The sequence below is a fragment of the Mastigoproctus giganteus genome, chromosome 9 (assembly GCF_048544385.1).
Source record: "Mastigoproctus giganteus isolate SK-2022 chromosome 9, ASM4854438v1, whole genome shotgun sequence".
Taxonomy (NCBI): domain Eukaryota; kingdom Metazoa; phylum Arthropoda; class Arachnida; order Uropygi; family Thelyphonidae; genus Mastigoproctus; species Mastigoproctus giganteus.
Window position 1 is genome coordinate 160,264,537 of NC_143583.1, and position 22,864 is coordinate 160,287,400.

General features: G+C 40.2%; 1 protein-coding gene across 1 annotated transcript in view; it reads right to left on the minus strand.

The window, feature by feature from the left end:
* Positions 1-22,864, minus strand: part of Tmtc4 (Transmembrane O-mannosyltransferase targeting cadherins 4) — a gene marked incomplete at its 5' end in the record, with an annotated part of 433,994 nt that overhangs the window by 384,150 nt on the left and 26,980 nt on the right. The window lies entirely within an intron of this gene.

The following is a 22,864-nucleotide window of genomic DNA, read 5'->3' on the forward strand; positions in this document are numbered from 1 at the left end:
GAGCTTGAAGGACAGGGTGGATGCCCTCGAAGAAACTAAATTGAGGGGTCCATCAAGCTCTCAGCTGCCCACATCAACGCCAGAGCTTGCACTTGGGCATCACGTGACACAGAGGCAACCACCAAGGCAGAATGTGCTGGTCCCGAAGGAACTAGTAGTTGTTGGTGACTCTATTGTCAGGGAAACGGGGAACATGCTTTGTAAAAAGGATAGGTGGAATAGGACCAGGGTATGTCTGCCAGGGGCAAAGGTTGATGACGTTGTTGAGCGAATATCATCTTTTAAGGGCACAAAAGGTGATATAGTTGTACACATTGGCACTAATGATATTAAGAGTAGGAGACCAGCAGAATTACTTAACAAGTACAGGTCACTGTTGAACAAAAGCCGAGAATTAGGGTTGAATTTGAAAGTGTCTGCAATTCTGCCCAGACACGATAGGAGGGAGTATATGATGAGAGCCTTGTCGATCAATTCGGCCCTGGAAAGATTGTGCAAGGCTCAAGGGGTAGAATTTTTTTCAGCCTGGACTGTACTTGTTAAAAAGGAGAGATTGCTTCTACAGGGATGGGATACACTTAAATAGAAAGGGTGCAAGAATATTTGCTGATGCTATCGAGGCAGTGTTAGGTGGGTCGGAAAACTGCTAGCTTGGGGGGAGACAAAGACCAATAGATTGACAGTAGCCACTGGCAGAGGTGAAAGAGATTCTTGCACTGCTTCTATTAGAATGAGCAGAAGCCTGGAAAACAAGATGCATGATATTTCAGAGACTGCTGGGAGTCATTGCGGTACAAGTAAACACATGGGTTGTGTTAGGGTAGCTAAGAATAGAAATAGGTGCATGTATACTTGCGTGTACACCAATGCTAGCAGTTTAGTAAATAAATTTGATGAATTTGAGGTATTGCTCAAAACATCAAAGGCAGATATTGTTGGGATATCAGAGCCGCGGTGTCACACAGATATAAGGAATGCAGAACTGGAATTTGGGGAGTACAACGTCTACAGAAAGGATAGACAGGATAGGAAGGGGGGAGGGGTTATGCTATTAGTTAAGAAACACATAAAAACCAAGGAAGTGAAGCCAGTCGACATCGCTGGACAGTGCAGTGTTGAGTCAGTTTGGTGTGACATAAGCATTGGGAGATCAAAATTGAGAGAAGGAGTGTGCTATAGGCCTAATGACTCTGATGAGTATAATAAGAAACTGTACAGGGAAATAGAGTGGGCCAGTAAATCAGAGTCTTATAATGGGAGATTTTAATTTCCCAGATATTGACTGGAATTTGGGGGCTGGTCACTCACACACTAGCAGGGCTTTTGTGGATTTATTGGATGATTGTTTTCTACATCAGCATGTTCGGGAGGCAACTAGAGGGAGTAATACTCTTGATTTGATTATCAGCAGTGATTCTTCATGCATTAAGAATCTGCAGATAAATGAACCACTAGGTGGCAGTGATCACAGTGTGCTGAAGTGGGATTTACTCAAAGAGGTAACTACCATTAGGAGTAAAGGGAAGGGTTATTGCTCCCGTAAAGGCGACTACGATGGACTGAGACAGTATTTAAATTCTATACAGTGGGACCAACTGATGATGTTACCAACAGCAAATTCAAAATGGGAAGCATTCAAAGAACTTATCTTGGAAGCTACTAGGCTTTACATACCAACTAAGAAATATTGTTCAACGTTTAGGTCAAAATGGATGTCAGTTGAATTAATGAGTCATATGGCAGAGAAGAAAAATGCATGGGATACTTACAAATTAACACGTGACACAGAAGCCTATGATAGATACAAGTTGATATGCAACCAAGTTACAAAGGAGGTTAGGCAGGCGAAGGCAGATTACGAGAAATCCTTGGCAAGGGATGCAAAGAAAAATAGCAAAGAGTTCTTTACTTATGTAAATTCTAGAAGGAAGGGGATGAATCAGATTGGTCCACTTGATATTGATGGGTCAACTGTTGATGATCCTGCTCAGGTAGCTAACAAACTAAATGAATATTTTGCATCGACATTCACACATGAGGAGTTATTCAGTGAGGGGAATGCCAGAGGTGTATTCAACTCTAGCAGTAAGCTACAGAATCTTGAAATAACTGGGAGTAAAGTGGAGGAGAAATTGTTGAAGATAAACACAAGAAAGGCACCCGGGGTGGATGGGATCTATCCAGTTATATTAAAGGATCTATCCAGTTATATTATTTGCTTACTTCCTTTGCTGCATAAGCAGCAAAGGAAGTATGCAAACCCTTAGCCATAATTATGAGAGCTTCCTTGGACTCAGGGGAGGTACCCATAGACTGGAAATGTGCAAATGTGACCCCAATTCACAAAGGAGGATCAAAGGCTGACACAAGTAATTATAGACCTGTGAGCTTAACTTCTGTTCCAGGAAAATTAATGGAGGCACTGGTTAAAGAAGCACTGCAGGATCATTTAGACAAGACTTCAGTTATAGCTTGGACACAGCATGGTTTTGTTAAGGGGAAGTCTTGCCTGACCAATTTGATTGGATACTATGATGCAGTCACAAAAGAACTGGATGCAGGGAATAGCTTTGATATTATATACTTGGATCTTAGAAAGGCTTTTGATACTGTTGCACATGGAAGACTGCTACACAAATTGGAGCAGTGTGACATTGGACGCAAATTGCTGCTATGGATAAAGGGGTGGTTGAGGGGAAGAAGACAGAGAGTGGTAATCAGTGGACACTGCTCATCGTGGACTAATGTTATTAGTGGAGTCCCTCAGGGCTCAGTGTTGGGTCCATTATTGTTTTCTGTATTTATAAATGATATTGATGATGGTATATCAAGCTTAATGTCCAAGTTTGCAGACGATACAATGGTTGGCAGGGTTGTCAAGGACACTACTGACACTATGCTGCTGCAACAGGATCTGGAAAGGTTGAGCAAATGGGCTGAGAGGTGGCAAATGAAGTTTAACGTTGACAAATGTAAAGTATTACACATGGGAAACAGCAACCCCAGAGCAATGTATCAACTCTGTGGTACTACACTGACAGTGGTAGAGAATGAAAGGGACTTGGGGGTGGTTGTGCAGGCAGATATGAAGTTCTCTGAACAGTGCAGACGGGCTGCAAGAGTAGCTCATGGAGTATTGTCAATGATATACAGGAATTTTTCCAGCAGGGATAAGGAGGTGATTATTCCCTTGTATAAGGCAATGGTCAGACCGCACCTAGAGTACTGTATACAGGTCTGGAGGCCTCATTTCAAGAAGGATGTAGAGCTGCTGGAATGAGTACAGAGAAGGGCAACAAGATTAGTGAATGGAACAAAGGGGTGCTCTTACGAAGAAAGGCTTAAGTTTTGCAAATTACAGTGTCTGGAGACTAGGCACCAGCGAGGTGATCTGATAGAGATGTATAAAGCCTTGAATGGTTTGAGCATGCTCAATGCTGATGGGATTCTTCCTCTAGCTCAGAATAATCACCTGAGAGGGCATAAATTCAAATTGAGGAAAGACAGATGCAGGATAGACGTGCGGAAATTTGCCTTTAGCCAGCGGGTGGTTGGTTGGTGGAACAGACTTCCATCCCTTGTGGTGGAGGTTGATAGCCTAAATAAGTTTAAGGCTCAGCTGGACAGGTATTTTGAACGAACAGAGGGGTGAAGTGGAAGTGGGGTTTTTTTTTTTTTTTTTTTTTTTTGGCTGATGCTGCATAAGCTTGCTTTCTTGCATCAAATGCCTCTGCTAATGCTAATGCTAATATTCACACCATTTAATCTTTAATGCATCAAAAAGAGATTGTGCTGCTTCTGATGATACAGGAATTGGGTAAAAATTCATGGCTAGATCTTCAGGAAAAAACTTCGCCACTATACACAAGTGCTTCTGAATTGCATTATACATTGATTCATCAATGAGTAGCACAAACTGCTTTCACAAACCCCCTCCATGGGCCGGCGAGTCAGTACTGCTATCTCTTCTGAAGATGGTGTCATTTTTAACGATAGGACACACTTGTGGTTTTAAATAGGCTTCTTGTAGGGATATACCTGCTGGTTCATAGTGGCCAATGAGATTGTGCAAACCATCTTTTACATTATGAAAGCCTCTACAATCCCACTGAAGGATTCTCTCCGTTATGTGTTCTTGTTGGTTGTAGCTTGTTTATACCTATTTTTGTTTTGTCTTTCTTAGGAAAGAAAGGACGTGCCGTGTCCATCTCATCGGTTGCGTGAAGTTCCAAAATTCCGTCATCTGAATCATTCTGTTGATCAAAATCCATCAGTAGTTTAGGTCTTGTTCCTTGTTGGAACAAGAATACCATCTTTATGAGTCATGATTTTCCTGGCTTGGATGACTCTGACTATTTTGTCCTCTGATATAGTTAATATGTCCCATTCTGCGATGAGGAATTTAGGGTGGCATAGGGAGAGACTTTTATTGGTTGTCTGCCAAAAGTAGTCAGGTTTAAGAACTTTGCAGAATGCTGGGATTACATGGTCTCTACCAGAAGATCCCCAGACTGCAGTTGCCTTATTGATTTTGGTGAACCAGCAGCAGACTCAATGCATTTCTGCATGAGGAATTGGAATAGTTTATTCAGAGGCTGGTCTGATATAGAGTGCAGTATGAGGAATGTTGGTATCTCCTCTTGAAGGGTTGTTTTTGTTTGTTTGTTTGTTTGTTATTTGGTTTTTAGGAGCATTAGCAACTAAGGCCATATTGCTCTGGGGATATGCGGTGGTCATTCTCTGACCTTTCCGCACCCTCTGTATTTGGTGGTCATGGGCTTGAACCACGGTCTAATCAAGAAGCGTGTGCTACGCACTGCTGCTCCTACCCACCTGGCTACAGAGGCGCCGGGGAGGTTGTTTTCAATCTCTTGAGGTGAGAAAAGTCATCTTCGGTGTTATTTGTAGCTAGTTTTGAGCTGGATGGTGCTAAAGATGGAAACATAATGTTATCCATCTTTGCTCCTTTCAGCCCTGGGATAGTGGATTTCTTTTCCCAGGTTACCAGTAAGACCACAGAGAGGCAGGATCAGTACCACTAGAGTGACCAATGGTGTAAAAGTTAGTATGTTAGTTTAATGGAAAAAACAGAAAGGTGGTTTCCCTTTCTGTAACTTAGTTACAATTCGTAAGACTAAGTTTACAAAAAATCAATGAGAACAAAAAAAAAAAAACTTTTACATATGAACAAAACTGTAGCTTTGAGAAAAACAATCTAGAAATCACTCGGACAATCGCTTGATCACTATAATGTTTGGCACTGGGGGCCAATTCCAGAACTAGGGGAAATAAATTAAAATTACAGGGAAAGAGGTTTAGACTAGATTGTAGGAAGTTTTCTTTTAGCCAGTGAGCCGTTGACTGCTGGAACAAGTTGACTTCGCAAGTAGCTGAAGCTGACAGTTTGAATAAATTCAAAGATCAAATGGATAGTTAACTATGTGAGGAGGAAGCACATAATTTGTATTTTCTTATCTACTTTTTTTTTTTTTTTTTTAGCCCAGTGCAGCAAAAGCTGTAATTTCCTCGCATTATATAGCGTATAATATTACTATTACTAATCCCTGTATGAGAACATAACAATGCAACTTTTCATAGCCTTCAAATGTTATGGATCTATCCCACACACACGATAAGATGAAATAATTAGTTTATGTTGGAATAACAAAATACAATGAGTAAATAAACATGATTATGCATGGGCAATACTTTAATTGAACATATGAGGTATATTACAGCTTTACTGTCTCCTTTGGCTGACTGCCTCTATGGGCCCCCCCCCCTTCTTCTGAAACGATTGTTTCACTGCTAGGATAATTATAGGATATATCACAAATTAAAAAAAATACACCAACCGTTTTGATTAAAATAGTTTAATACTGCAAAAATATAAATATAATAAAATGTACCAAGCGATACAGTGAATACTGTAAAATAATATTTACAAAACTGATTTATTATAAAATAAAATAAAATTTATTACGAAAATGTTAAAATTCAATAAAATACAAAAATTAAAAGCGATAAAACAATGACTGTAGCTTTCGGGGGCATCCGCCTCCTTTCTCAACAACAATGCTACTTGGGCAACAACATCCTTTACTATCAGGTTCACGGCACCCGTGGCTGACCAGGCGCATGTTCAGTATTACTTTCACGTACGCCAGAACCGGAAGTGGCTTGAAAATGTGGAAACGTGAAGCGCTCATCTCTTGCAAAGACTACAGCTTCCAAGATGGGGTGTAGCCGAACACCCCTATCCCTATTCATGCTATTGTTTTCGGACGAGCCAATCCACAAACTCTCCAACCACTTACGGTCCCAGAACCTGTGCACCTAGTCAAGTAGGGCTACCAATAAAATTGGTAGCCCAATTTTATTGTCAAAATTTATGCTTTGTCAAAATTTCTAGTGCAGCTGATTTCTCCTATAGTGGGACGATCTGTGTTTGTTATCAAAGATAGTGTGGAATTTGTGAGCTTTGTAAAGAACGAATATGTAGAAGAGAATGAGGTCATGATGTCGTTAGATGTAATATCATTATTTACTTGTATCCCCATAGTATATGGGGTGGAATGTGTAAAGTTAGGCCTGCAGAAAGATGATACCTTAAGTGCCAGATCTCATTTAAGTTTGGAGGATATATGTTGTGGCATAGAGTTATGCCTCTCTAGTACCACCTTAGTATTTCAAGGAGTAATGTACAAGCAGGTTCACGGCACAGCTATGGGTTCTCCGATTAGTGTGATTGTCACAAACCTAGCAATGGAAGAATTAGAGAATAGGATTTTTGCAAACTCTGAGTTCCCTATGCGTAGATGGAAAATATACGTGGATGACATGTTCACTATGGTACAGAAGGGGGGGGAGAGAGAGAGAGAGGAGGAGGAGAGGAGGATGTTGTTAGTTTTCTCAATGGTTTCTCTCCTTTCATACAGTTTACCCCAGAGGTAGAAGTGAATGGTATCCTCCCATTCCTGGGTGTAATGGTGTACAGAGAAGGCTCCAGGCTTAGAACTACAATCTTTAGGAAACCAATGTGTAGGAGCCAGTACACCCATTACAGGTCAGCGCAGACTGCGCAGCATAAAAATAGCGTTGCCAAGGCACTTTTGGGTAGGGTTAGGACACATTGTAGTACCTCTGAGGAGAGAGAGAGAAAGAAACTGAGCAAGTCAGGACGGACCTTATAAAATGCGGTTACCCCCAGAAGGTCATTGATAAATATAGTAGAGACGTGCAATCTAATCATGAAACAACACCGTCCGTTCTAGTCACCACAGTTTATATTCCCTACTATCCGGGCTTATCAGATCGTATTGCAAGGATGCTTCGTGACTTTCAGGCACGCTGTGTGCAACTTCCGGGCCGGAGGTTGCACACGGTAGTGTCACAGGTCAAAGATCCCATTGCTAGGGACTCTAGTAGTGGGGTTATATATGAGATCAGATGCCCGGATTGTGGGGAGTGTTATGTGGGGGGAGACAGGACAATGATTAAAAGACCGTCTGGGGGAACACATGAGAGCCATACAGACCGCAGAGTTCAATACGTCCACAATTGCTGAGCATCATTGGGAAAAACAGCACCAAGTCCCCCCCCCCCCGAGAATGCTGTCATCCTTGACTGGGCGCACAGGTTCTGGGACCGTAAGTAGTTGGAGAGTTTGTGGATTGGCTTGTCCGAAAACAGTAGCATGAATAGGGATAGGGGTGTTCGGCTACACCCCATCTTGGAAGCTGTAGTCCTTACAAGAGATGAGCGTTTCCACATTCTCGAGCCACTTCCGGTTCTGGCACAAGTGAAAGTAATACTGAACATGTGCCTGGTCAGCCACGGGTGTCGTGAACCTGATACTAAAGGATGTGTTGCCCAAGTAGCATTGTTGTTGAGAAAGGAGGCGGATTCCCCCGAAAGCTAAAATCATTGTTTTATCGCTTTTAATTTTCGTATTTTATTGTATTTTAACATTTTCGTAATAAATTTTATTTTATTTTATAATAAATCAGTTTTGTAAATATTATTTTATAGTATACATTGTATTGCTTGGTACATTTTATCATATTTATATTTTATATTTTTACAGTATTAAACTATTTTAATCAAAACTGTTGGTGTATTTATTTAAATTTGTGATATGAACTCTCCCAACCTCAGAGGCCTTTTTGAGGATATAATTATAGGATGCATGGTAGAGAGTATTTATTCACTTCCTGTAGGCATAGTTCATATTTATTCGTTCAGGCCTTAAGAAATGAATATACTGGATTTCGGGCAGAGAGTACACCGGTAAAGACCTGTCAATGAGTCATCCAATCTATCATCAGGTGCAATGTTAATTGTCAGGAACTCTTAGGTAACATAAAGTCCCAGAAACTGTGGGATGATACGTTGTTGCCTTATAGAGTTTTACTGTTACCACGAACCTTCCATTTTTGACTGTCAATGTTAATCATGGAAGTTTCATCTGTGTAGCCATTGCAGTTGTGTGAACTTGTGGTGGAAGGTGATGCTTGTATGCAGATAATTTAACCAGCTAGTATTCTTCCAAGAATGTTTTCTTAACTGGGGCAGCAGAGGCCCACATTTCAGTTCCATATAGTACCACAGGATAAATTGCTGTTTGAATATACTTTTCTGTTATTTTCACATCTCTTACAGTCAGGAGATTCTGCTCTGCACACGATCATGCATCATTCATTTTGACAGCATGTCAATATGATCATAGAAACCTAGTTTCGAATCAAACATTCCAGGATCTTCAATTTGTCCGGTTTCTTCACCAATATTTGTACACTGTGTATTGTTGGCCGAACTGTGGCTGGCATAGATATAAGAAAATAAATTATAACCCCAGTTTCAGATAAACCTCAAAACAGATTCCCAGCTACTCACAGTATACTGCAAGATGACTGATCTTGTGGTCGGTAATGAATGTAAATTCATGTAGGTGTGGTCTGGATGGGATAGTGGTAATGAGTTTAATACTGCCCGCACAAAGTAGAACATCTCACTGTTTAATATATGGTACAAGCACAGCTGTAAACAACTGGCCTGACAGGACACTATCCTGAAGAATCCCATAACTCATGGTTCTAGTGTAACCAATTATATTAATATTGGGAATGATTTTCTGGGATCAAAAAGAAACCTGAAGTTTGTAAGACAGTTTCCCCTCAAGTTAAGTACTTTTAGTACTTTTCAAGGAGAGCTTCCACCATTATAATGTCAGACATCGCCTCGAGATCGCTGTACACCACAGCCAGCACAGCTTTGTCATCAAAGACATTTAACATACAATCTGTCATCTGTCATTTATCATAAAATCTTTAGTATACAAACTGTTGGCTATTGTGTAATGGACTTATGACAGTCTGTGTGGGTGGGAGGAGAATGTGGTTTGTTAATGCAGGAAGAACAGCCATGTACTTCTTGCAGAGGGCGCTCTTGTCGCAGAAGAGAACAGTCGGTGGAGTTTTGGCAGCTGTAAAGGGATAAGTATTTAGATAGCCTAACGGTATTCTACATTAATTAACATACTACATTGCATTTTGTTTTACAAAGATATTAAATAGGCTTAGTAGCATTCGTTAGCTTCTGATTTTGACTTTAACTAGTGATTTTTGGAAGTTACGACTCCCAGTTTTGGCTCCAATATTGTTGAACTAGACACCATATTGTAATAAATAAGAAACAGCACAATGTATATATCTTGAACTGATAGCGTAAGGTATAACATAAAACTAGATAACGTAATACGAAGCACTGCATTAGGAATTGTTAGCTTAGTACAGTATTATCAATTAATCAAAAATATTTATTAATCTTATTAAAGTTTATCGTTAATTAAATTGTATTTAAACAGAAATCATGACCCAGACTAGAGTTGCGAAGCAAAGATCACAGACTAGCAAGAGTGCTGTGACTTGGGGGAGAAACGAAAGGGATGATTCTCACATGCATCACAATCTCAAAAATGTGCAAAATGTGAAAAGTTTGCTGAAGTTTCTAAAACAGGAAATGACCTAGCCAATGAGGATGTCTTTGTGTGCGTGCCTAGAGTGTCAAGAAATTAGGCACCAACTCAGCATTCTGATGGGCATTCTATGAGATCTATCTTGAGGTGTACGGTAAATGCCCTCAAAGAAATTAATATGAGTGGCCTAGTTATCGTTGGTGCCTCTATTGTCAGGGACACGGGGAATCTACTATGCAAGAAGAATAGAAGGAACGGAACCAAGGTATGTCGGCCAGGGGGAAAAGTTGATGATGTTGTAGAGCAGATATCATCTTTTAAGGATACAAAAGATGATATTGTTGTAAACGTTGGCAATAATGACATTAAGAGTAAGAGATCTGAGATTTACTGAACAAGTACAGGTCAATGTTGAAAAAAAGGCACGAGTTAGGGCTGAATATGAAAGTGTCTGCAATTCTGCCCAGGCACGATAGGAGGGAGTATATGATGAGAGCCTTGTTGATCAATTCGGCCCTGGAGAGATTGTGCAAGGCTCAAGGGATAGAATTTTTTCAGCCTGATCTGTGCTTGTTGATAGGAGAGACTGCTTCCACAGGGATGGAGTACACTTAAATAGAAAGGATGCAAGAATATGATGCTATCGAGGCAGTGTTAGGTGGACGGAAAACTACTAACATGGGAGGGGTGATTCACAGACTAAAAGGTTAAGAGTGGCCACAGGCAGAGGCAAGAGTTATTTATTTATTTATTTATTTTTTTTTTTATATGAACCCCAAACACGAGAGGAATTAGAACCTATAGTACTTAGTACCATGCTTGGGTTGGAGGTTGAGAAGACGAAAGAAGATATTTGTTGACATTGGACTTGAACTTCTCTAGATTGTAATTTTCAGGAAATACGTATGAAGGAAGGTTGTTCCAGAAAACGGCAGTTAAATGAATAAATGAGGAAGATGAAAAGTTGGTTCTGTGGGTTTGAAGTTGGACAGTGAATGGATGTTGACTGGTGGCGGCACATGTTCGGACTGTTTTGAAAGAGAGAGCAGGAATTATAGAAGCCAATTCAGAAGAACAGTGCCCATGGAAGTATCTGTAGAAGAAGCATGCAGCAGAAACATTATGTCTATGAGAAAGCAAGTGGAGAGACTCTGTTAGAGATGAATCATTAATTAACCTAACTGCCCTCTTCTGAATGGAATCAAGAAGCCTGAGAGAGGTTTTGGGGGCACCACCCCAGATGTGGGATCAATATTCCATGGACGGGCGGATTTGAGATTTATACAGAGTGAGCAGCTGTTTGGAAGAAAAGTAACGCCGAGAGCAAAAGAGAAAACCAAGTTTTTTAGATGCAGAAGAAGCAATATTTGTAATGTGCTTGTGCCAAGAGAGATTAGAAGTCAGGGTAATCCCCAAAAGAGATATATCATTTTGCCTAGAAATCGCAGTGTCACAAAAGATAAGCATAGGAGCAGAAGAATCCTTTTTGCGAGATATAAGACAAGACTGAGTTTTAGAAGGGTTGAAATCAACTAAGTTGCCTTTGCCCACTGGAGAATTACCTGAAGATCGGCATTTAAGGAATTGGTAGCAGATTTTCGAGATGTTGAAGCTATTTGAGCAGGACAAGGTTTCTCAAAATGGAAAGTGGAATGCAATGTGCTATCATCGGCAAAACTATGGATAAGATTTCCAGTCAATGGAAGAAGGTCATTAATATACAAGAGGAAAAGAGTGAGGGAAAGAACTGAACCTTGGGGGACACCGGCATTAGTGGCGAAGTTAAAAGATAGAGAACCATCTACCATCACCCTCAGTGAGCGATCAGAGAGAAAACCGGATAACCAATTACTAAAAACAGTTGGCAAACCATAAGATGGAAGCTTGTTTACAAGACCTTTAGGCCAAACACGATCAAAAGCCTTTGAGATGTCAAGAGCAACTATTATGTTTCACTGAACCTTTCCATTGAATTAGTTGATAAATGGGTAACATAAGCCAGAATATCACCAGTGGATCGACACTGACGGAATCGATACTGGCGATCGTTGATCAGACGGAAGGTTTCTAGGTAGTTTAAGAGTTGGCGGTTAATTGATTTCTCCATTACTTTAGAAAGAGTAGAAGTAATTGCAATGGGACGATAATTGGATGGGAGGGATTTGTCACCCTTTTTAGGAACTAGCTGGATATGAGCAAATTTCCAAGCAGAAGGAAAAACACCTTTGGAATAATAAAGTGAAAACAGGTGGCAACGAATAGGAGTAAGTTCGGGAGCACAGGTTTTGAGAACTGGAGAAATACCATCGGGACCTGGAGCTTTCTTAGCATCAAGGTTCTTCAAAATCCTTCTGACATCCTTTTGACGGAAGACTACAAGAGGCATTGAATGGAGTGTGTTGGGAATGGTGGGAGATGTTTTACCAAGATCATTAATACATGATTTGGAAGAAAAATTGGATGCTAGCAGGTCAGCTTTATCCTTGGCTGAAGTGAAAACAGAACCATCTGGTTTAGACAGAGTCGGGAGCAGAGATGGGCAAAAGTTGCAGCCAATAGCTTTGGCAAGAGACTAGAATGCTCGGCTACCATTAGGGGAAGAAGCACGTTTTCTACTCTTAGCCTGTTCAAACTCTAGTTTGGACAGATTAATAACTGCTTTACAATTGTTGCAAGCTTTGGTGTAGGCAGAAAATGAAACTGAAGAATTAGAAACAAGCCAATTATGATATTCAACGTTCTTCTCTTGAACAGCCTTAGCACATTTATTGGAAAACCAAGGTTTAGATAAAGGACGAGATTTTGAAGTGCAGTGTGAGATAAAGGATTCCATTCCTGCAAGAATAATTTCACTGACACAATCTGAGCAAACGTTGACATCAGAAGTTTTTAAACAGTAATCAGACCAAAGAAAAGAAGTCTCGCAGGTCATCCCATTTTGCATTCTTGTAATGCCAAACAACACGAGGTTGGGAATAGCCATGAGATAAAGGTTCCATTGGAGAAGAGACACTCACCAAGTTGTGATCTGAAGTGCCTAAAGGACCTCTCACTTCGACCGTGAAAATAATGGAGTCACTGCTTAAAGACGCATTACATAATCATCTCGACAAGACTGCAGTAATAGTTGAGACACAGCATGGGTTTGTTAAAGGGAGGTCTTGTATGACCAATTTGATTGGATACTATGATGTGGTCACAAAGGAACTGAATGTCAAAAATAATTTTGATATCATATACTTGGATTTCAAGAAAGCTTTTGATACTGTTGCAAATGGAAGATTGCTGTACAAATAGGAGAGGTATGGCATTAAGGGTAAGTTGCTACAACTGATAAAGGGATGGTTGAGTGGGAGAAAACAGAGTGGTAATCAATGAACACTGCTCTTTGTGGCAAATGTTATTAGTGGAGTTCCCCAGGATACAGTGCTGTGCCCATTGTTGTTTTGTGCATTCATCTATGATATTGATGAAGGTATATCAGGATTAATGTCAAAGTTGGCAGATGATACAAAGGTCGGCAGGGTTGTTAACAACAGTAAAGACAGTATGCTACTCCAACCAGATCTAGATAAGTTTGGCAAATGGGCTGAGAAGTGGCGACTGAAGTTTAACATTGACAAATGCAAAGTACTGCATACAGGTAGCAATAACCCAAGACAAACGTACCAACTATGTAGTACTACACTCAGGGAAGTGGAAAGTGAAAAAGACCTGGGGGTAATTGTGCAGTCAAATATGAAGTTTGCTGAGCTGTTAAGACGAGCTGCCATGGCAGGTCATGGAGTCTTGTCAATTAGAGACAGGGAGGTGATTATCCCGTTGTACAAAGCAATGGTCAGGCCACACCTAGAGTACTGTGTACAGGTCTGGAGGCCTCATTTTAGGAAGGATGTAGAGTTGCTAGAACAAGTACAAAGAAGGGCAATAAGATTGGTGAGGAGAACAAAGGTCTGCTCTTTCTTACCAAGAAAGGCTAAAGTTCTGCAAATGGCAGTGCCTGGTGAGTAGGCATCAGTGAGGTGATCTGATTGAGATGTATAAGGCCTTGAATAGGTTGAGTAAGCTGAATGCTGATGGGATTCTTCCTCTTGCTCAGATTAAAAATTGAGGAAAGACAGTTGTAGAATGAATGTGTGGAAGTTTGTCTTTAGCCAGCGGGTAGTTGATTGGTGGTTGTTGTTGTTGTTTGGTTTTTAGGAGCATTAGCAACTAAGGCCACATTGCTCCAGGGATATGCAGTGGTCATACCCTGACCTTTCCGCATCCTCTGTATTTGGTGGCTCACGGGCTTGAACCGCGGTCTAATCAAGAAGCATGTGCTACTCACTGCTGCTCCTGCCCACCTGGCTACGGAGGCGCCAATTCATTGGTGGAACAGGCTTCGATCTTTTGTTGTGGAAGTTGATAGCCTAAATAAATACAAGGCTGAGCTGGACAGGCATTTGGAACAAATGGGAGGGGTTTTTTTTTTTTTTTTGGCTGATGCTCCATAAGCTTGCTTTCTTGCATCATATGCCTCTACTAATACTAATGTTCATTAATTTCAATAATTTTGATGTAGGTAGTAGGTTAGCTGAATTGGCAGCATTGTCCGCTAGTTCATTCCCAGGAATTGCCATATGTCCTGGGACACAGCAGAAGCGCATGTTTCACCCAAGTTCTGATAATGTATGCAAAGAGGTGATTATTTCTTTTACAACTGGGTAAGTGATGTTCATGGTGTTTTTCAGTGCTTGAAGTGCACTTAAAGAATCTGAGAAAATCAAGCTGTTTTTAATATTGGAGAACTCAATGTAATTCAGTGCAACCTGAATTCTATTAGTTCGGCTGAGAATATACTGAACTCGCATGACAACTGATATGCTAACATGATGTTTGGGAAAACCGGCGATTGCAACATGGGCATCGTTCTTTGATCCATCAGTACTACAACGAAGTTGGGAAACTGGTCCACTGCTGCATGGCATAGTTGCAAGAAATTTTTCCTATGTAAAGTAAATTTATTCCATTCATGAATGTGTAAGTCGCATGAAGGTGGAGTGATGTTCCAAGGAGCAAGAGAGAATGGGAGGGTATGTGTCACATTCTTTAAAGTTAAATTTAGTTCTTCTAAGAGGTATTTTATTCTCATACCCAAAGGACAATTTGAAGTAGGGCAGTTTTGGTCTTTTTTTTTTTTTTTATGTGAACCCCAAACACGAGAGGTATTAGAACCTATAGTACTTAGTACCATGCTTGGGTTGGAGTTTGAGAAGACGAAAGAAGATATTTGTTGACATTGGACTTGAACTTCTGTAGATTGTAATTTTCAGGAAATACGTATGAAGGAAGGTTGTTCCAGAAAACGGGGCAGTTGAATGAATATATGAGGAAGATGAAAAGTTGGTTCTGTGGGTTTGAAGTTGGACAGTAAATGGATGTTGGCTGGTGGCGGCACATGTTCGGACTGTTTTGAAAGAGAGAGCGGGAATTATAGAAGCTAATTCAGAAGAACAGTGCCCATGGAAGTATCTGAAGAAGAGGCATGCAGCAGAAACAGTGCGTTTATGAGACAGCGAGTGGAGAGACTCTGTTAGAGATGAATCATTAATTAACCTAACTGCCCTCTTCTGAATGGAATCAAGAAGCCTGAGAGAGGTTTTGGGAGCACCACCCCAGATGTGGGAACAATATTCCAAGGCAGGGCGGATTTGCAATTTATACAGAATGAGCAGCTGTTTGGAAGAAAAGTAACGCCGAGAGCAAAAGAGAAAACCAAGTTTTTTAGATGCAGAAGAAGCAATATTTGTAATGTGCTTGTGCCAAGAGAGATTAGAAGTCAGGGTAATCCCCAAAAGAGATATATCCTTTTACCTAGAATTTGGAGTGTCACTAAAGATAAGCATAGGAGCAGAAGAATCCTTTTTGCGAGATATAAGACAAGACTGAGTTTTAGAAGGGTTGAAATCAACTAAGTTGCCTTTGCCCACTGGAGAATTACCTGAAGATCGGCATTTAAGGAATTGGTAGCAGATTTTCGAGAAGTTGAAGCTGATTGAGCAGGACAAGGTTTCTCAAAATGGAAAGTTGAATGCAATGTGCTATCATCGGCAAAACTATGGATAGGATTTCCAGTCAATGGAAGAAGGTCATTGATATACAAGAGGAAAAGAGTGGGGGAAAGAACTGAAAATTGGGGAACACCGGCATTAGTGGAGAAGTTAGAAGACAGAGAATCATCAACCATCACCCTCAGTGAGCGATCAGAGAGAAAACTGGATAACCAATTACTAAAAACAGTTGGCAAACCATAAGATGGAAGCTTGTTTAGAAGACCTTTATGCCAAACACGATCAAAAGCCTTTGAGATGTCAAGAGCAACTACTTGTGTAGTTGCTCTTTCACCGAACCTTTCCATTGAATTAGTCCATAAATGGGTAACATAAGCCAGAATATCACCAGTGGATCAATACTGACAGAATCCATACTGGTGATCGTTGATCAGACGGAAGGTTTCTAGGTAGTTTAAGAGTTGGCGGTTAATTGATTTCTCCATTACTTTAGAAAGAGTAGAAGTAATTGCAATGGGACGATAATTGGATGGGAGGGATTTGTCACCCTTTTTAGGAACTGGCTGGATATGAGCAAATTTCCAAGCAGAAGGAAAAACACCTTTAGAATAAGAAAGTGAAAAAAGGCGGCAAAGAATAGGAGTAAGTTCAGGAGCACAGGTTTTGAGAACAAGTGGAGAAATACCATCAGGACCTGGAGCTTTCTTAGCATCGAGATTCCTCAAAATCCTTCTGACATCCTTTTGACGGAAGACCACAGGAGGCATTGAATGGAGTGCGTTGGGAATGGTGGGAGGTGTTTTACCAAGATCATTAATTTAATACATGAGCTGGAAGAAAAATGGGATGCTAGCAGGTCAGCTTTATCCTTGGCTGAAGTGACAACAGAACCATCTGGTTTGGACAGGGGTGGGAGCAGAGATGGGCAAAAGTTGCGGCCAATAGCTTTGGCAAGAGACCAGAATGGTCGGCTACCATTAGGGCAAGAAGCAAGTTTTCTACTCTTGGCCTGTTCAAACTCTAGTTTGGACTGATTAATAACTGCTTTACAATTGTTGCGAGCTTTGGTGTAGGCAGAAAATGAAACTGAAGAATTAGAAACAAGCCAATTACAATATGCAACATTCTTCTCTTGGACAGCCTTAGCACATTTATTGGAAAACCAAGGTTTATATAAAGGACGAGATTTTAAAGTGGAGTGTGGGATAAAGGATTCCATTCCTGCAAGAATAATTTCACTGACACGATCTGAGCAAACGTTGACATTAGAACTTTTGAAACAGTAATCCGACCAAGGAAAAGAAGAAAAGAAGTCTCGCAGGTCATCCCATTTCGCATTCTTGTAATGCCAAACAACACGAGGTTGGGAATAGCCATGAGATAAAGGTTCCATTGGAGAAGAGACAATCACTAAGTTGTGATCTGAAGTGCCTAAAGGAGCTCTCACTTCGACCGTGTACTTAGAAGGGTTGTTTGTGAGAAAAAGATCAAGCGTATTGGCTGTATGATTAGGATTGTCCGGTATTCTTGTAGGTAAATGAACAATCTGTGCTAGGTCATTAGTAATTGCAAAAGCCTCAGCATCTCGACCTGCTGGGTCGGTGTGACTAGAAAACGGAAGCCAGCTGGGGCTGTGAACATTAAAATCACCAAGGAAAATTACCTCACTGTTAGGAGAGTTGGACTGGAGAAAGTCAAGTTGCAACGAGAGGAAGTCAAAGAGCTCCAAGTGATTAGTGGAGTTGGGAGAACGGTAGAGACAACAGATGAATTTGACACAATGAGGTAGAGAGATTTTAAGCCAGAGAAGATCAAAGAGAGGAGATTCCAAATTGCCAAGTCTCTGACAGGGAATATCAGAACAGACCTATGCACAAGTACAATCTTTGAGGCGAAAGGAATCATACAGCAAATAACCTGCGAATAACAGGTCTAACCTGCTATGCTGTGATGTGAAAAGTATCTGCCAGTTTGGGTGTTCTGGCATAGATCTAATTTTATATGCATAGCATAGCATCAGCTGTTGTCTTCTGATGGAGAGAGGGGGCTCATGTGCTTCATCATGTAAACTATGTATTGGAGCCATGCAATATGCTCCTAAGGCAATGCGTATTGCACTATGATGGGTGGGGTCAAGCCAGCCAAGGGCACTGGGTCTTGCTGAGCTATACACCGGAGCTTCGTAGTCAACCTTCGATCTGATTAAGGCTTTATATAATCATAACAAGGTAAGGCAATCAGCTCCCCACTTAGTTGCTGAAAGACCCCGGATAATATTTAGCTTTTTCTGACAGGATATTCTTAAGTTTTTTAATATGTTCTAAAAAGGTAAGTTTATGATCTAATGTGATTCCTAAGAACCATATGGTGGGATGTCTGTTCAGTAGTAGTTCGGGATGTGGGTGGAGTTTACGTTGGCGGCAAAAATGGATGCACAACATTTTTTGGGGACAGAGTTGGTAGCCATTAGTTTGTGTCCATGAACTGATTTTATTTATTGCCCCTTGTAACCGTCTCTCAACAGTATTCATGTTCTTCGGATGACATGGAATGCTACGATCATCTACAAATAGTGCGGTATCAACAGTTGTTGTTGTTGTTTTGGATTTTAGGAGCATTAGCAACTAAGGCCATATTGCTCCGGGATATGTGGTGATCATTCTTTGACCTTTCCACATCCTCCGTATTTGGTGGTGAGGGGCTCGAACCCCGGTCTAATCAAGAAGCGTGTGCTACGCACTGCTGCTCCTTCCCACCTGGCTACGGAGGCGCCTGGTATCAACAGTCTTTGGAAGCTGTTCAGCAATGGTGTTTATTGCAATTATAAAAAGTGTAGCGCTTAGAAATGAGCCTTGGGAACTCCTTCTTCTTGTAAGTACACTTGGGATAACAAAGTTTTAAATCAGACCTGAAACGTGCGTTTGTACAGGAAGTTCTGTATGAAAATCAGTAAATGACTTTGAAGTCCATGGTGATGTAATTCGTGGAGAATGCCATACTTCCATGTGGAATCATATGCTTTACTGATATCGAAGCAAACCATTACATGATGTTGTGATCTAAGGAATGCATTCCGAATGGAGTTCTCTAGTCTTAGTAGTATATCTAGGGTTGATTTGTTCTGGCGAATGCCAAATTGTGCATAATATAGGAGATTAAAGTTTTCTAGGTACCATATCAGTCAACAGTTTATCATCTTTTCAAGAATTTTGTAGAGGCAACTAGTCAAGGCAATGGGTCTATAACAAGTGGGGTTTGTTAGGTCTCTTTCTGGTTTAAGGAAGGCAAAGACTGTAGCATGATGCCATTGTTTAGGGAATGTATCTTCTAGGTCAAGTCTATTAGACAGATCAAGGAGTGACTGTAATGATTCAGCACTTATTATCCTGTATCATTGACTAGTGGATATTTTCAGGTCCTACCATGCTGAGTCTAGATGTTGACAGAGCTGTACGCAGTTCGTGGATAGTGAATGGTAAGTTATATTGTTCTTTCCCTTTTAACAAGAAGTTTAATTTTTGTTTTTCTGTATTTGAGTTATTCGATTTTGATCCATCCATGTAAATATGATGACTGTTTCTATTTTCAAAACTGTGCAGTGCATGACGTTTCTGTATAATGATTGGAGAGATCTCTTTTTTCTTCCTGTTTATAAGATATGGTATGGACAAAGGCATAGGTCGGCATGATACAATTTGTGATCAGATCCACAGCAAGATCAGATTGGCATCGTTCAAGGTGGTAGATGATTCTCATCAACTGGTGCAATACCACCACTTCGCTTATTCAAGGCTCTAAGTGGTGAAACCCATGTTTAGACTCCAGAGCAAGGTTTCTAGCCTTCTCTCCTCCTCCTTTTTTTTCTCCCCATCAAGCCATGCATAGCACTACTAGTACTAAATACTAACCAGTACCATTAATAATATAGTAATAACACTAATATAATACAATACTAATATAAGAATAGTTACTTATACCAACACTAGGTGGTAGATGACTCTCATCAACCAGTGCAATACCATCACTTTACTTATTGGAGGCTTGAAGTGGTGAAACCCGTGTTTGGTCTCCAGAGAAAGATTTCCGGCATCCCCCCCCTTCCTCTTTCAACCTATACAAGGTATTAAGTACTATTGGTTTTAATACCTTTTGTGTTTGAGGCTTCCATATTGGAAAAAAAAAAAAAAAAGTACAGACCAGGAATGCTCTGAACTGCAGTAAGGTATTTCTCTCTATTCAAAAATTTATGGAACTGGTTCAAGAAAGATAATTTGATCACAATCTGATAATCAAATGATATGAATGAATACATAGTGTGCATAGCGTGCATAGTGTTAGGGTCGGCGCAACCTGTGGTTTCCCACATCTGCGCCATATGTACACTGTGAAGAAATACAGAACACTGTAAATGCCAGAAAAAGTGTAGTGTGTTGAATGTGTAGTATTGTGTTGGGTTCTGTTGTGTGTCCTGGCATTTGGCCGTAGGACCCCAGATGGGACCCCACGTTGCCCGCACACACCACTAGGAGGTAGCCAGGCTGCCCATTATTCTCTGGCAGGTCTCCGTCAGGGTTGCCTGAGCTTCCTGAACGGAGACCAATTAAAAAAATAAAAATAAAAATAAATAAAAATAAAATAATAAAAAATAAATAAAAAAAATAATAATAAAATAATAATAATAATAATAAAAAATAAAAAAAACTGATAATAATAATAAAAATAAAAAATAATAAAAAAAGTAATAAAAAAATAAAATAAAATAAAAAAGTAAATAAATAATAAAAATAAATAAAAAGTAAGGTAGAGTGCGGCAGTACAGGGTGTATGGAAGAAGATGGGGGATGAAAGTAAGAGTAAGGGGATGTAGGTGAGGGCATCCCCTAAATTGACAGTGGAGGACTGAACCCTGTGGGCAGCCTCTGTAGATAGATTTGATGAGCTTCTGGTATGGTGAGGAGATGGTGATCTTCCTGTTGGAAAGGTAACTTTCTATACACCTGTATAAGTTGGCTGGTATGCATGCCAGTCTTAGCCTGCAAAGAATGCTTGAATGAATGAATGAATGAATACATTGGGAGTTTCGTGGAACTTGCATTGCAATTACACAACAATCAGATCAAGGAAATTTCTAGTCTCTTGTCATTAATAATATTAAGGCCAATGTGTTGGATTTCTTTCCACCAACAGCTCTTGAAGCTTGTGCATGAGTGTGGTCACCGGCCTCTATAGCCGAGTGGTCAGGAGCGGGAGGTGCAGTAGCACATGCTCTTTGTGTAGACTGGAGTTCAAGCCCCTGACTGCTAAATATGGTCAATCTGCCAAACCACACTGGACCAACAGGGCAGATTATGGTCCATTTCCTTCAACATGAATTGTTGAGGAGACTTCCATCCTGCAGTGGATTGATAATGGCTGCAGTTTACCTTTTATGAGTGTAGTCAGATATCAGTATATGACTATTAGTATTACTAGTGGCAAATGATGCAAGGAAGCAAGCCTATCAGCAACAGCAAAAAAAAAAAAAAAAAAAAAAAAAAAGGAAAAAAAGGTAGAACCTTCCACATCACCTACCCTCTAATAATCTGTCTAATTCTTCCATAAATTTATGGAAGAATTGGACAGATTCCCCAACACCAAATGGAAGTTTGTTCCAATGATCAACTACTCACTGGCTGAAAGCAAATTTTACACATCTATCCTGCAACCATCCTTCCTCGATTTAAATTCATGTCCCCCATGTGGGTTGTCTGTTGTGTGTTATTTAAGGTTTTGAATGGAGTGAGCTTTTTTTAATCCATTCTAAACCTTAAATACCTCGATCAGATCTCTTCACAGTTGCTCAGATGCCACAATTTACAGCGCTGAAGTTTTTCTTGCTAAGAGTACCTTTTTGCTCCCTTGTGAATCTCACTGCCCATCTCTGCACCTATTCCAACAGATCCACATCCTTCCTCAAATGAGACCTCCAGACTTGTACGCAATACTCACAATGCACATTGTTGCATAACCATTTGCCTTATACAGCAGAATAATTACCTCTGTTCCTACTGCCAAAATTCTGTATACTGCTGAAAGAACTCCATGAGCTAACCTAGCAGCAGCATTCAGAGAACTTCACGTCTCTGACTGCACAATTATCCCAGATCCCTTTTGTTCTCCACTACTCTGAATGTTATATCACTCAGCTGTTAAGTTATTCTAGGATTATTGCTACCAATATGCATTGCCTTGCATTTATCAATGTTAAACTTTGACTGCCATTTCTCAGCACATCTGTCAAATTTTTCTCGATCTTGTTGCAATAGCATACCCTGATTACTATCATTTTAACAACCCATCCATAAACTTAGATATTAAGCCTGATATGCTTCATCAAAATCTTTAATAAATATTGAAAACAATGGGCCCAGCAGTGAACCTTTGCAGATACCAATAATAACACTGGTCAAAGCACTTGAAAGGAATGGGCATTATCAGAAGGCAATTCTCAAAATATCATATTATTCTGGTATTCTCAAAATATTCTGGTTTTTGAATTGGATGATGAATAGTAACCACAAATTCAAGAATGCAGTACATATTCATAAAATGAAAGTTATGTTGTTGGGGCACCCTCAAATGTTTTTGCATCAAAACTTTACAAACAAGAACAAACATACATTTCAGATGACTAAATGTGAAAATAAAAACTGATATTTGTGCCCGATACAAAAATTTCTTTATAGAAACATGCTGCACCTACAGAAAAATAGTTTACTACACAAAATGTAAAAACATGTAATAACAGATACAAGTTTCCTATATTTATCTTCATTTAAAGTCATTTTATAACTGA